General features: G+C 45.6%; 1 long non-coding RNA gene across 2 annotated transcripts in view; it reads right to left on the bottom strand.

The window, feature by feature from the left end:
- The window catches only part of LOC123845517 (uncharacterized), a 34,689-nt gene extending 25,445 nt beyond the window's left edge, over positions 1–9,244 (bottom strand). For both annotated transcript variants that reach the window (XR_006791055.3, XR_010412508.1), the window contains exon 1: positions 6,754–9,244. This is a non-coding gene — a long non-coding RNA (uncharacterized LOC123845517). The remainder of the gene's footprint in view (positions 1–6,753) is intronic.
- Positions 9,245–14,244: the final 5,000 nt, after the last annotated feature.

Here is a 14,244-nt window from a genome sequence, read left to right as displayed (position 1 = left end):
AAAAAAAAAAAAATAAAAACTACACCATTTAGGGACACCTGGGTGGCTCAGTCAGTTAAGCGGCTGCCTTCAGCTCAGGTCATGATCCCAGGGTCCTGGGATCGAGTCCCACATCGGGCTCCTTGCTCGGCAGGGAGCCTGCTTCTCCCTCTGCCTGTCTCTCCCCCTGCTTGTGTTCTGTCTCTCTGACAAATAAATAAAATATGGGAAAAAAAAAAAACTACACCATTTAAAGTCTCTGGAAAGTGTCCTAAGGGTATTCAATAAATGAAGAAACATTTATTCAAGAAAATCTACTAAAACCCAGTAAGAACAGTGAGAGTCGGGGCGCCTGGGTGGCTCAGTTGGTTAAGCGACTGCCTTCGGCTCAGGTCATGATCCTGGAGTCCCGGGATCGAGTCCCGCATCGGGCTCCCTGCTCGGCAGGGAGTCTGCTTCTCCCTCTGACCGTCCTCCCTCTCATGCTCTCTGTCTCTCATTCTCTCTGTCTCAAATAAATAAATAAAAAAAAAAAAAAAAAAAAAGAACAGTGAGAGTCTGGGATTTGAACCACATCCTGCTCCTTCCCTCCTCTCCTCTCCCCAGCTCAGTTTGACAAAATCGCTACTCTGGGCAGATGTAGCCAAGAAGACCAGGATCCCTCTTCCCTCTGCCCCCAACCAAGGGTGTAAAATAAAAAATCATATGCATATTGATCTTTGCCCCCAGCTCCTGACACTGAGCTCCTAAATCCCTTAGGTATAGGGCAACCTCCTGGGTGATAGGAGTGTCTTAATTCTAATGAGGCAACTCTTGGTAGGCTCCTGGGTAGCTTAAGGATGGGAGCTAGTCACCAGAAAGACCAAGCCATGATTAGAAATTTGAAATTTTCAACCCCATCCCCCATCCTCCGGAGGGACTGAAGACTGAGTTAATGATAGATCATGCCTCCATGTATGTAATGAAGCCTCCATAAAATTCCCCAAAAATGGGATTCAGAGAGCTGCTGGGTTGGTGAACACACCTATATGTTAGGAGGGTGACACACTCCAACTCCACAAGGGCAGAAGCTCCTGCTCTCCGGACTTTTCTAGACCTCATCCTATGTATCCCTTCATCTGACTATTCATTCATATCTTTTATTATACCCTCTATAATAAACTGGCAAACATAAATAAGTATTCCCCTGAGTTCTGTGAGCCACTCTAGCAAATTATCAGCCCCTAGGAGGGGGTCATAGGAACCCCAATTTATAGCCAGACAATAATAAGTAGAGATGACAATCTGGAACTTTCAGTTGGCTCTGAAATGGAGCAGTTTTGTGGGAGTGAACCCTTAGACTGTAGCATCTGACACTCACTCCGGGTTGTGTCAGAACTGAGTTGAATTGTAGGACACCCAGCTGGTGTTGCAGAATTGCATGATGGGTGCAGAACACACACATCTGGTGTCAGAAGTGTTGTGAGTGTTATAGCAGTATGAGAATAAAAGAGAAACATAGGAGTGTTTTTCTTTTTCTTAAGATTTTATTTTTGAGTAATCTCCACTGGGGTTCGAACTCACAACTCTGAGATCAAGAGTCACAAGCTCTACTGAATGAGCCAGCCAGGTGCCCCAGGAGTGTTTTTCTTACACAAAGGGTTACTGTTTTTCACCAGGAGAAGCAGGCCACCAGCACTGCTCATCTCCAACTCTAAGTTGAGGGGGCTAAACTACTGGTGAGTGAGGCCAAGAGGTCAGGGGCTCCTGTTCTCAACCTAGAGGATAGAGGCTCCACTCCAGGTGCAGCAGGCCAAGAATATCGAAGTCCTGATCGCTTCTGCCCCAGCTTATTGGTAGGACAGAGGTTCCACACCAGGGAAAGCAAGCTGAGAAGACCAGAGTCTACCACATCCACCCAGCTCCCTAAATAGTGGATCACAGATATCGCCTAGGGGAGAGGCAGTCCTTTAGAAAAGAGAGCTCTGAAGCTCTCCCCAAAGGAATTGACTTTATTTAAGATGGAATGTAGAAAAGTTCAAATCTAAGGACACTCTTCAAAACAATCATTCCTCTTAATTAAGAGCAACAAACTAAACCATAGGCCAGCTAATTCACTAGAGACAACCAGGGAAAAAGACAGCTAATAGCCCACCTACTCAAAAACTGAAACTACCCTTGCCTGAATTTAATTGGATCAGACCAATGAACAATTTATGCCCCAGGGCACTGTAGAAAATAATACAGCAATTAGCCAGTAATTAGTGGAGCCTAACATATTGATGTAATACCAAATGAGGCAGACAGCTTAACAGAGAGATCAAGGAAAGAGATAGTCAAAAGAGCCCTGCTATCAGGCTCCCTGCTCAGCAGGGAGTCTGCTTCTCCCTCTGACCCTCCCCCCTCTCATGTGCTCTCTCTCTCCTCTCATCCTCTCTCTCAAATAAATAAATAAAAAATCTTAAAAAAAAAAAAAAAAGAGCCCTGCTAAAAACATGATCACCCCAAGGTGAATGTGCACTTGCCTAAGACTTAACCCTCTGAGGAGTGTCATCAGAGGCTCTGTATTGTAGGGGAAATAGATGTCACTAAAACATTTTAGACAAGTGAAGTCGCAAAACAAGCAAGCAAACAGTAACAAACGCAAGCCAGAACAGGTGGTGGGGAATCACCCATCTGTTTCAAATTGCTTTTCTCCTAAGATCAGGAGTAAGACAAGAATGTATGCTCTTGCCACTTCTCCTCAAAATTGTACTGGAGGTGATAGCCAGGGCAATTAAGCAAGAAAAAGAATCAAAAGGCATCCACATCAAGAACTAATGATGGCTAATATGTTGGCTAATTGAACATAATAAGAGAATGAATAAATAAATAAATAAATAAATGGCATCCAGATTGTAAAGGAAGAAGTAGAAACTGTCTCTATTCATAGATCTTGTTTACAGGAAATCCTAAAGAATCCACTAAAAAAAAAAACAAAACACAACAACACACACGCAACTACTAGAACTAATAAGTGAGTTCAGCAAGGCTACAGGATAAAAAATGAATATACAAAAGTTTATCATATTTCTACATACTTGCAGTGAACAATCCAAAAATTAACTTAAGAAAATGCATAATAGCAGCAAAAGCATCAAAAAGGACAAATAACCCAGTTTATAAATGAGCAAAGAATCTGAATAGACATTTTTCCAAGGAAGATATACAAACGAAAAACACATGAAAAGATGCTTGACATGTTAGTCATCAGAGAAATGCACATCAATACCACAATGATAACACTTCACACCCACTGGGATGTCTAGAATCAAAAAAGTCAGCTCACAATAAGTGTTGATGGAGATGTGAAGAAATTGGAACATTATACCCTGTCAGAATGTACAATACTGCAGACACTTTGTAAAACAGTCTGAGTTCCTCAAACGACAGAGTTACCGTATGACCCAGACATTATACTTACAGGTACATGCCCAAAAGAATTGAAAACATATTTCTACACTAAAACTTGTACACAAATGTTTATAGCACCATTATTCCTAATTTTTGAAAGGTGGAAAAACCCAAATGTCTATCAATGGATGAATGGAAAACAAAATAAGATATACCCACACAATGGAATATTATTTGGCCATAAAAAAGGAATGAAGTGTTGATATATGCTACAACACAGATGTATCTTGAAAATATGGTTACATGGGGCGCCTGGGTGGCTCAGTCGTTAAGCGTCTGCCTTCGGCTCAGGTCATGATCCTGGGGTCCTGGGATCGAGTCCCGCATCGGGCTCCCTGCTCAGCAGGAAGCCTGCCTCTCCCTCTCCCACTCCCCCTGCTTGTGTTCCTGCTCTAGCTATCTCTCTCTCTGTCAAATAAATAAATAAAATCTTAAAAAAAAAAAAAAAAAAAAAAAAGAAAATATGGTTACATGTAAGAAGTCTCTCACAAAAGGCCACAAAGTATATGATTCTATTCATATGAAAGTCCAGAAGAGAGGGCGCCTGGGTGGCTCAGTTGGTTAAGCGACTGCCTTCGGCTCAGGTCATGATCCTGGAGTCCTGGGATCGAGTCCCACATCAGGCTCCCTGCTCAGCAGGGAGTCTGCTTCTCCCTCTGACCCTCCCCCCTCTCCTGCTCTCTCTCTCTCTTTCTCTCTCTCAAATAAATAAATAAAATCTTTAAAAAAAAAAAAAAAAAGAAAGTCCAGAAGAGGGAAATAGAAAGACACAGAAAAGACACAGTGGTTGTTTAGAGCTGAGAGGACAAGGGATCAGGAAGGTTACAGCTAAAAGCTATGGACTGGGTTGTGTTTTTTTAATGTTATCTCTTTTTTTTTTTTTAATTGATGTATAGCAGACATAGTATGGGGTTTCTTTTTGAGGTAAAGAAAGTCTAAAATGCAATTGTGGTGATGGTTACACATATCTGTGGATATACTAAAAACCTTCAGTTGTACACTTTAAATGGGTGAATTGTATGGTATGTGAATTATATTCAATAAAGCTGTTTTTAAAAATGAAAAAGAGGGGTGGGCGCCTGGGTGGCTCAGTTGGTTGAGCGACTGCCTTCGGCTCGGGTCGTGATCCCAGGGTCCTGGGATCAAGTCCCGCATCGGGCTCCCTGCTCTGCGGGGAGCCTGCTTCTCCCTCTCCCACTCCCCCTGCTTGTGTTCCCTCTCTCGCTGTGTCTCTCTCTGTCAAATAAATAAATAAAATCTTTAAAAAAATGAAAAAGAAAAAACACATATATACACACACATGAAACTAAAATGCATGACAGCAATAATGCAGAAGGTATGAGGAGTTAACAGAGTTTAAATATTCTAAGGTTCTAGCAGTATTAGAATATTGAAGAGGGTGATCATTTGTATTAGACTGTGTCTTGATTTCCAGTCCCCCAGAAGCTGACCCTGAAACAAGGATTCATATAAGCCATTTGGGACTTGATCCCAAAAAGACAGTAGAGAAGCTAGGCAGGAGCAGGATGGACCAGAAGAAGGTGCACTGTAAAGTAAGTGACCACTGCAAACAACTGGAACTCAGTCCTGTTGGAGAACTCTGGGAGACTGTGGAAAGCACCCACTTCAAGTTATCCCACAGGAGGGGGTGTCCTTCCACCACGTCATCCCAGTCATTGGGTTGAGGGCTGCACCTGGGGAGCAGTAAATCTCAGACCCTTCTGACCTGTTTTCTGCATGGGCAGAGCTGACTCCAAAGCTGGACAAAGACCAGGAAATCAATATGCAACTCACTGCAATAGACAGATGCAGGAGAAAAAAGCATTTTTACAAAATTACAACATCCATTTATGATACATAAAACACCTTGCAGGGCGCCTGGGTGGCTCAGTTGGTTAAGCGACTGCCTTCAGCTCAGGTCATGATCCTGGAGTGCCTGGATCGAGTCCCGCATCGGGCTCCCTGCTCGGCAGGGAGTCTGCTTCTCCCTCTCCCACTCCCTGTTTGTGTTCCCTCTCTTGCTGTGTCTTTCTCTGTCAAATAAATAAATAAAATCTTTAAAAACAAAAACAAAAACAAAACAATAAAACACCTTGCATAACAGAAATAGAAAGGGGGGGGCGCCTGGGTGGCTCAGATGGTTAAGCATCTGCCTTTGGCTCGGGTCATGATCCCAGAGTCCTGGGATTGAGCCCCACGTCCGGCTCCTGGCTCAGTGGGGAGCCTGCTTCTCCCTCTGCCTCTCCCCCTGCTCGTGCTCTCTCTCTCTCTCTCTCTCTCTGTGTGTCTTGAATGAATAAATAAAATCTTAAAAAAAAAAAAAAGAAATAGAAAGGAGCATCCTAAATTGGGTAAAGAGAAAAATATGTATAGATATACCTTTCAACAAATGGTACTGGGCCAACTGGATTTCCACATTGGAAAAAAATATATATACCTTGACTCCTACCTGACACCATATAATCATTTCCAGATGGAGTGTTGATCTAAATGTGAAGGTAAAAAAAATAAAAGCTTTAAAAGAAAAACAAAGGAAAACACCTTCATGACCTTAAAATAGGCATTTTTAATTTCCAACTTAACAATTTCTCTTCAGCAGAAAATATCATTAAGAGAGTGGGAAGGCAACATACCTACTTCCAGAATGTATCTAAAGAATTGCTACAAATGAAAGGGAAAGACAGATCATCTATCAGAAGAGACAGAACACCCATAGTGCCCAAGAGGTGATGCAAATGACCAAGAAGCATATGAGGAGCAGCTCCATTTCATTAGTCATCAGGCAAATGCAGATGAAAAGTACACCTACTGGGGCACCTGGGTGGCTCAGTCGGTTAAGCGGGTTAAACGTCTGCGTTCAGCTCAGGTCATGATCTGGAGTCCTGGGATCAAGCCCCCTGTCAGACTACCCGCTCAGCGAGGAATCTGCTTCTCCCTCTCCCTCTGCCCCTCCCCCTGCTTGTGCTTTCTTTCTCTCTCTCAAGTAAATAAAGTCTTTTAAAAAAATAAAAATAAAAAATAAAAGCACACCTACCAAGGGGTGCCTGGGTGGCTCAGTCAGTTAAGTGACTGTCTCATGATTTCAACTCAGGTCATGATCTCACAGGTTGTCGCTCAGCAGAGAGTCTGCTTGAGATTCTCTCCCTCTGCCCTCCCCCCACTAGCATGCTCTCTCTCAATTTCTCTCTAAAATAAATAAATAAATCTTAAAAAAAAAAAAAAAAGCACACCTACCAAAATGATTAACACAAAAACACTGCAAAATGCCAAGCCAATGGGGGTGCAAGGGAGCAGACCGAGCTCTCCAGGGGGAGGGTGAAATGAAGAGAGTGAGTGTATTACAGTTTTGTAGGCTGGGAAGTCCAAGTTCGAGGCCCTGGAAGATTTGGTGTCTAGTGAGAGCTCACTTCCTAGTTCACAGACAGCTCTTTTCACTGTGTCCTCACACAATGGAAAGGGCGAGGGAGCTCTCCAGAGTCTCTTTTTTTTTCTGCCTGATGCAGCCGCCCCATCTAACCACTTGGAACCTGTTTGGCAGAATCTGTGCAAATCCTGGGGTCCCCATGACTGGCGTTTGTCAGGAATAGACCCAAGAAAAAGGTGGATAGAGGTTCACCTAACAGCACTATTTTTAATAGCCCAAACCCAAATTTGCTGCCTACATGTTCATTATCAGCAAAACTGATAAACTGAAGAATATACACCATGGCGATGCCATAAAGTAATGAGAATAAAAAGGCCTTGAGTGCATGGGAAAAGCTCATAAATGCCTAAAATAGCACAGCCTGTTTGATTCCATTTATACGAAGTTGAAAGGCCAGAAAAACAATCTATGGGTTAGAAGTTTGAGGAGTTGTTACTTGGACCGAGTGGGAGAGGACTTCCGGGGCCTGGTAATGTTGGTTCTCGAGCTGCTGGGCTGGATGCCCAGGCGAGCTCACTTTGTAAAGATTCATCAAGCTCCACCCTTAGTTGCACACTTCTATGTGTATATTACATTTCAATAACAAGTGTTAAAAAAAAATTTATTTTTAAGTAATCTCTGCACCCAACGTGGGGCTCGACCTCACAACCCCAAGATCAAGAGTCACATGCTCTTCTGACTGAGCCTGCCAGGCGCCTCAATAACAAGTTTTTTTAAGTCATTATTTTTAAAAGTCACAAGGTCATGAACAGAAGGACTCTTAGTCTAGGGTCTGCCAAAATGGACACTTAGTCTGTTCAGGCTACTATAACAAAAATATCACAGACTGGGTAGCTTATAAACAACAGAAATGTATTACTCACAGTTTTGTAGGCTGGGAAGTCCAAGTTCGAGGCACTGGAAGATTTGGTGTCTAGTGAGAGCGCACTTCCTAGTTCACAGCTCTTTTCACTGTGTCCTCACACAATGGAAAGGGCGAGGGAACTCTCCAGAGTCTGTCTCTCTCTTTTTTTTTTTTCTGCCTGATGCAGCCGCCCCATCCACCATGGCTTCTGCCTCGTGCCACCACCAGGACCACTGGGCATGCATGAAAGGTCACTCAAACAGTTTCACGACCATTCGCTGCAGTGCATCCTGGCCGCCTCCACAGCACTATGGAGTCTCTTCTAAAAAGGTACTAATCCCAATCATGAGGGCCCTACCCTCATGACCTAATCACCTCCAAAAGGCTCCACCTCTCCAAATACAATCACATTGGGAATTAGATTTCAGGGCGCCTGGGTGGCTCAGTTGGGTAAGCGACTGCCTTCGGCTCAGGTCATGATCCTGGAGTCCCGGGATCAAGTCCCACATCGGGCTCCCTGCTCAGCAGGGGGTCTGCTTCTCCCTCTGCCCTCTTCCCTCTCGTGCTCTCTGTCTCTCATTCTCTCTCTCAAATAAATAAATAAAACCTTTAAAAAAAAAAAAGGGAATTAGATTTCAGCAGATGAATTTTGTGGGGACAGACACATCTATCTACTAACCCCTGGGTGTTGAATAATGATCAGAATCCTAACTCTTAGGCCCATTTTACTGATGAGAAAACCCAGGCTTGGACTCTCCGGCCACAAACTCTGGATCAGAGTAGCCATCACGTCCCACCAGAGGCTGGCTGTTCAGAATGACGGAAAGCAGCAGTCTGCTTAGAAAAGGTCCCCAGGAAGAGCACTGGCAGGGTGCACACATGTCAGCGATAGGAAGCACGTAGTATATAAAACATTTTATAAAACACGGGGAATCTGATGTGCCAACCACGCAAGAAAGGTATTATACAACTATTCCTACAGAGGACTGTAGACTGGTTTAGTGAAAATTGTATATAAATATGTAGAATGGTTAGACAAATAGAGTGGCTACAAGACAAGCAAATGCAGGGAAGTTTGAGAGACACCTGGATAGAGCAAAGATACAGAAATATTGAAAAAATGAAGAAAAAAATCGGAAAAAAAAATGAAGAATAGTGCTAAAATTGATTCCAGGTGGAGAAATGGTAAAACATGCAAAAATGCACACATTTATCTTTGTAGAAAGGTAAAAATAGGCATTTCCATCTATATAGTGGTTAGATAAATATACTGTTTAAAAGGACCCTATGGGGGGCGCCTGGGTGGCTCAGTTGGTTAAGCGACTGCCTTCGGCTCAGGTCATGATCCTGGAGTCCCTGGATCGAGTCCCGCATCGGGCTCCCTGCTCGGCAGGGAGTCTGCTTCTCCCTCTGACCCTCTCATGCTCTATCTCATTCTCTGTCTCAAATAAATAAATAAAATCTTAAAAAAAAAATAAAAATAAAAAATAAAAAAAAAATAAAAGGACCCTATGGGCACCTGGGTGACTCAGTCAGTTAAGCATCTGCCTTTGATTCAGGTCATGATCCCAGGGTCCTGGGATTGAGCCCCACATCAGGCTCCCCGCTCAGCGGGAAGCCTGCTTTTCCCTCTGCCCCTCCCCCGCTCGTTCTCCCTTCTCTCTCTCTCAAATGAATAAATCTTAAAAATAAATACGAGGACATTTCTTGATACATACAATGTATTCAGTGCTTCAAAAAAATACATATTCAGATACTTAATGATTAGTTATTTGTCAAGGCACGTGGACACTATGAAGACAAGTTTTTCCCACCAAAACTCCAGCCACGTCAAGCCAAGGATGGTCCTGCCATAGGGTGCCAGTGGGAACACTGACCCCAGGGGGTTGCACCAGCTAGTGGTGAACACGGATCATGGATAGGAGCACGTGACTGTCATGGTTCTCAAAAGGCACTGAGCACTAAGTTTGTACAGGGCTCATTTCACATTACCTCCCCTAGGTAGGGTATTCTATTACCTGCAGGTTAGAGGAAAGGAAATTGGGGACCAACAGGAACATCTGGCACAGTACTCTGTAAACCTTTGAAATGTCATGAGAATTGTTGGGCTAGTCCTGATTTTTAAAGAAAACTTCAGATTTGGACAAACACACCCCAAATCTACTCCCCCCTAACCTGGGAGTGTCTCAGCAGCGAGAACACAGGAGGGGAAGGATTAACGCAGCAACGGTCCTCTACTGCCACCTTGTGGCTACTGAAGGGGGACTCGGCCCTGTCTCCCACAAATGAAAACTGCCCTGGGATCCCACACCCTTATTTGCCTGCCTCAGAGGTCAAGCCCCAGAAAGGGCCCCAGGTGGGTAAAATGATGAGCTAACCACTGGCTTCATGCCTGGTTAGGGCTGCAGCCCGAGGGGCGAGTTGCTGGGCCTGGCCTGAAGGGTACTATAAACAGAGACACCTGGAGTCACAGAAATGTCAGACAAGCAAACGCAGGGAAGTTTGAGAGACACCTGGATAGAGCAAAGATACAGAAATAAGGATGCAAACAACTCAGAGACCCAGAAGGATGAAAGAAAGAGAGAGGGAGGAAGGGAAAGAGGGTCCCAATCAGACTCAGAAAATGACACTGAGGAATTCAGAGCCACAGACACAGAATGGCCAGGCAAGAGGATCCTGCAACGGGGAAAACCCTCACCCCTTTCAGGCAGTCCTCCAGCACATCTGAACACCCACTTTCCAAAGGTCCTGGGCAATCTCATTCTTAGTCCTTTCTGGGATTCTCTGGCACAAATTAGCTTATTTAGGGATGCTGAGTGGCTCAGTTGGTTAAGCATCTGCCTTCAGCTCAGGTCATGATCCCAGAGTCCTGGGATCGAGTCCCGAATTGGGCTCCTTGCTTTGCAGGAAACTGTTTCTCTCCCTCCTTCTCCTGCTCCCACTATTTGTGCTCTCTCTCTCTCTCTCTGACAAATAAATAAATAAAAATTTAAAAAGAAAACTGAAAAACAACAACCAAGTTAGCTTACTTCAGGGCATTCCCCAGGACAGACGAGAGTGCTGCCCTGTTGCAGTCAGTCCAGCTGCCCAGCTTCCCAAACCTTCACCCCTGCTCTTCTCCTGGCTCTTTGCCTGCTCCCTTTCATATACGTGATGTATATTTTCATATACATAAACACGCCTGCAGCACCTGCCTAGGAGAAAACAAAATGACCGTGGGCTTTCTCCCCACTGGCTGTCCCACTGAGGCTGATAAACAGCTAATTTGGAAGGCCCCTTCGTCTTTCCTGGGTTTCAGTGAAGACCCCTGCTGGCTGACAAACGACAGGGCCTGTTCTGACCCACCTCCTCATCTGACCCAGGCAGTCTGCTCAGTTCACAGGACTGGCTCCAGGCGGGCCCTCAGCTCTGGGCTCAGGGAGAATTCAGGGTGCGTTAGGTCGGAGAAGGTAGGAAATGGGAACTCATCTGTTCAGTCCACTATTCTCCTGCATTCTCCTCTCACGCTCCCCACCATGTGTCACCCCTGGCCCCACTCAGTTTTCTTTTTTTTTTTAAGATTTTATTTATTTATTTGACAAAGACAGTGAGAGAGGGAACACAAGCAGGGGGAGTGAGAGAGGGAGAAGCAGGCTTCCCGCCGAGTAGGGAGCCCGATGTGAGGCTCAATCCCAGGACCCTGGGATCATGACCTGAGCCGAAGGCAGGCGCTTAACGACTGAGCCACCCAAGTGCCCCCCCACTCAGTTTTCTTCAGCAAACACCACCACTGTCGCTGGCCCTGAGGCCTAGATTATGGGACCTGACCTGGATTCTAATTCTGGTCTCACCCCTTACCATCTGGCTCTCTGTGCCTCCACCTCCCCGACTATAACACAGAATACAGGCAGGGACTATAAAATAGAATACTGATAGGGTCAACGTCATCGTGCTGTGGGGAGGAGTCCATGAGTTAATGTTGCAAAGTGTGGTACTGAACAGTGTTTAGACAAGGAGCTTCGGAGTCAGACTGGCTTTGGGAAATTCACTTCATCCCTCCAAACTTCAGTGTCTTGTCAGTAAAAAGGGAACAGGGACTCCGTTGTGAGTGTCAAATTTAAATGTTGTGAGAGACCCTAAAGGACTTGAGATGGGAGACTTGGCTACTGGGGCTTCCAAATGTTCTGTCCCCTCAGCTGTGCCTCCTCATCCCTCCACACCACTTAGCCCCTACCTCTTCCTCTTCGTCCCTCTCCATAAGGTCTGGCCTGCCCAGCCTACGGCTGCTAATCCTCAGAACATTCCCTCCATGCCTCCTCAATTCCAGGCTGTCCGTACAACAGCTGCTGGTCCTCGGAATAATCCCCCATTCCCATTTCAGAAACCAGCTGTACCATTCCCAGGAAAACCTGGAAGGCCTTCTTCAAATTAGCAGTCCCTTTGCTCCCCCACAGCCTTCTGCCAGGTGCTAACGATGCTTCACCCGGGCTCTGCTTGATTTTCTTGCGCAACATAAAGCACAACAGTGAAACAGGTGGTACCCGGCCCAGTTTAACAGATTTATTATTACTGGGACAGGCGAAGCCTCCCTGTACACACGTGGCCTCACTCCGTCGCTCGCTTTTCAGAGGCAACCCCAGTCCGAATTGTGCACTTACTTTTTAAATTATTATCTGGTCCAGTACTTTTACTCATAGTTTTACTACTATACAGTCTTGAACTATATATAAACAACATTCCTCTACAGCTTTTTTTCATGTGATACACTGGTATTTACCCTAATCCATGACAAAATCACTCTCTTCCCTGCCGAGTAAAGTTCTAACCCACGAAGTACCATAATTTTCTTTCTCCAGGCAATGGATATTAACACTGTTTCTGGGTTTTCTTCCACCAAAACCAGTCCTGATGGGAACATTTCTGAGCTACTAAAGCTACTGAAGCTTAAGCTTGGGGCCCCACCCCCCTACCTCACCCAAGCTGGGCTCTGCCTATAGCCAGAGGACCCTCCACCACCAGCCCCACTGGCTCAGATCCCCGCCCACATCCAGACCCCCTCCCCCACACCTCCCACAGCTAGCTAACCTCAAAGTTCTGTCCCCCCAATCCTAGCCACTGCACTCGCTCTGGGATCCACCTTCATGTCTGCCAGCCCACATCCAGGCCCCCGCCCCAAGGCCAGGGCACGCTGGCACACAACTCCCCACCCCAGGCCTGACCTCCTCCCACACCCAACTCCACCCACACTTGGGCCTCCTTCCACACCTGAATCCCCTCTCCAATGCCCTTCAGTGTCCCTACCCCCCTTCCAGGCCCCTTCCCCACATACCCCCCAGTGGCCTTCACCCAGGTCCCAAGCCCCCACCCCAAGTCTGATCCCCCGAGCTCTGGCCACGACCCTGCTTCCAGGCCTCTCCTACTCTGTGCCCCCACACTCCCGTCTCCTCCCCTTGACTGGACTCTCCCCACACACACACACCCTACTCCCTCACCCCACCCCCTCATCCCTCCACTCTCCCCCCACACACACCAGCCAGACCTCCTACACACACTATCCAGGCTCCACACAGACCTCATCCTCCCTCTCCAAGGCCCTCTTCGCCTGCCCCTGCCTGCCCCCCCACACACACACACACACTCCCAGGGCCCCTTCAAGGCCTCTGGAGGTTGGTGGCAGCAGTGTATGGTGAAGAGTGGTCAATGCACAGGAAAATGTGAAATGTCCTGCACGCTGACTGCTCGTGAATAAAAAACACTCCATAGAGGTTTTCCCAAATTTGACAGCACCCAAAACTTTTACAAGACATTAACAATGATAAATTGTAAAGCCAAAAGTAAGTTTTCTAAATTATCAGTAAAAACGTTTTTAGAAGAGTGGGTTAATCACGCTAGGGGCGCCTGCGTGGCTCACTCGGTTAAGGATCTGCCTTCCCTTCAGGTCATGATCTCAGGGTCCTAGGATCTGGACCCCTGTCCGGCTCCTTGCTAAACAGGCAGTCTGCTTCTCCCTCTCCCTCTCCTTCTGCCCCTCCCCCCGCTCGTGCATGGTCCCTCTTTCTCGCTCTCAAATAATAAAAAAATAAAAATCTTTTAAAAAAAGTGGGTTAATCACTCTAGAAGGTAGACTTCCATTCTTTCTCATAGAAATTATTCTAATTTTACAGATTCTAATTTAAAATATTCAAAATCAGGGGGGCGCCTGGGTGGCTTAGTTGGTTAAGCATCTGCCTTTAGCTCAGGTCATGATCCCGGGGACCTGGGATCAAGCCCTGAGTCCGGCTCCCTGCTCAGCGGGGAGTCTGCTTCTCCCTCTGCCTGCAGCTCCCCCTGCTTGTGCTCTCTCTGTCTCTGTCAAATATATAAATAAAATCTTTTTTTAAAAAAATTCAAAATCACTATCATATGAAGTAGTGGCTATGATTATGCAATGTTACCAGTAAAATTAATATCTTGATAGGCAATTAATTTTAAAATGCGTTATATTAAAAATTTTGTCGTCAGCTTTTTAAAATTTGCAATTGCTTTGCTTTGTCATTCTAAACAAATATAAACCTTCAGGGACACCTGGCTGGCTCAGTCAGTAGAG

Source organism: Mirounga angustirostris, unplaced genomic scaffold, assembly GCF_029215605.1.
Source record: "Mirounga angustirostris isolate CCGP_5_RB_7025 unplaced genomic scaffold, mMirAng1.0.hap1 SCAF_6, whole genome shotgun sequence".
NCBI classification, from domain to species: Eukaryota; Metazoa; Chordata; class Mammalia; order Carnivora; family Phocidae; genus Mirounga; species Mirounga angustirostris.
This window is presented reverse-complemented; position numbering and strand designations above follow the sequence as displayed.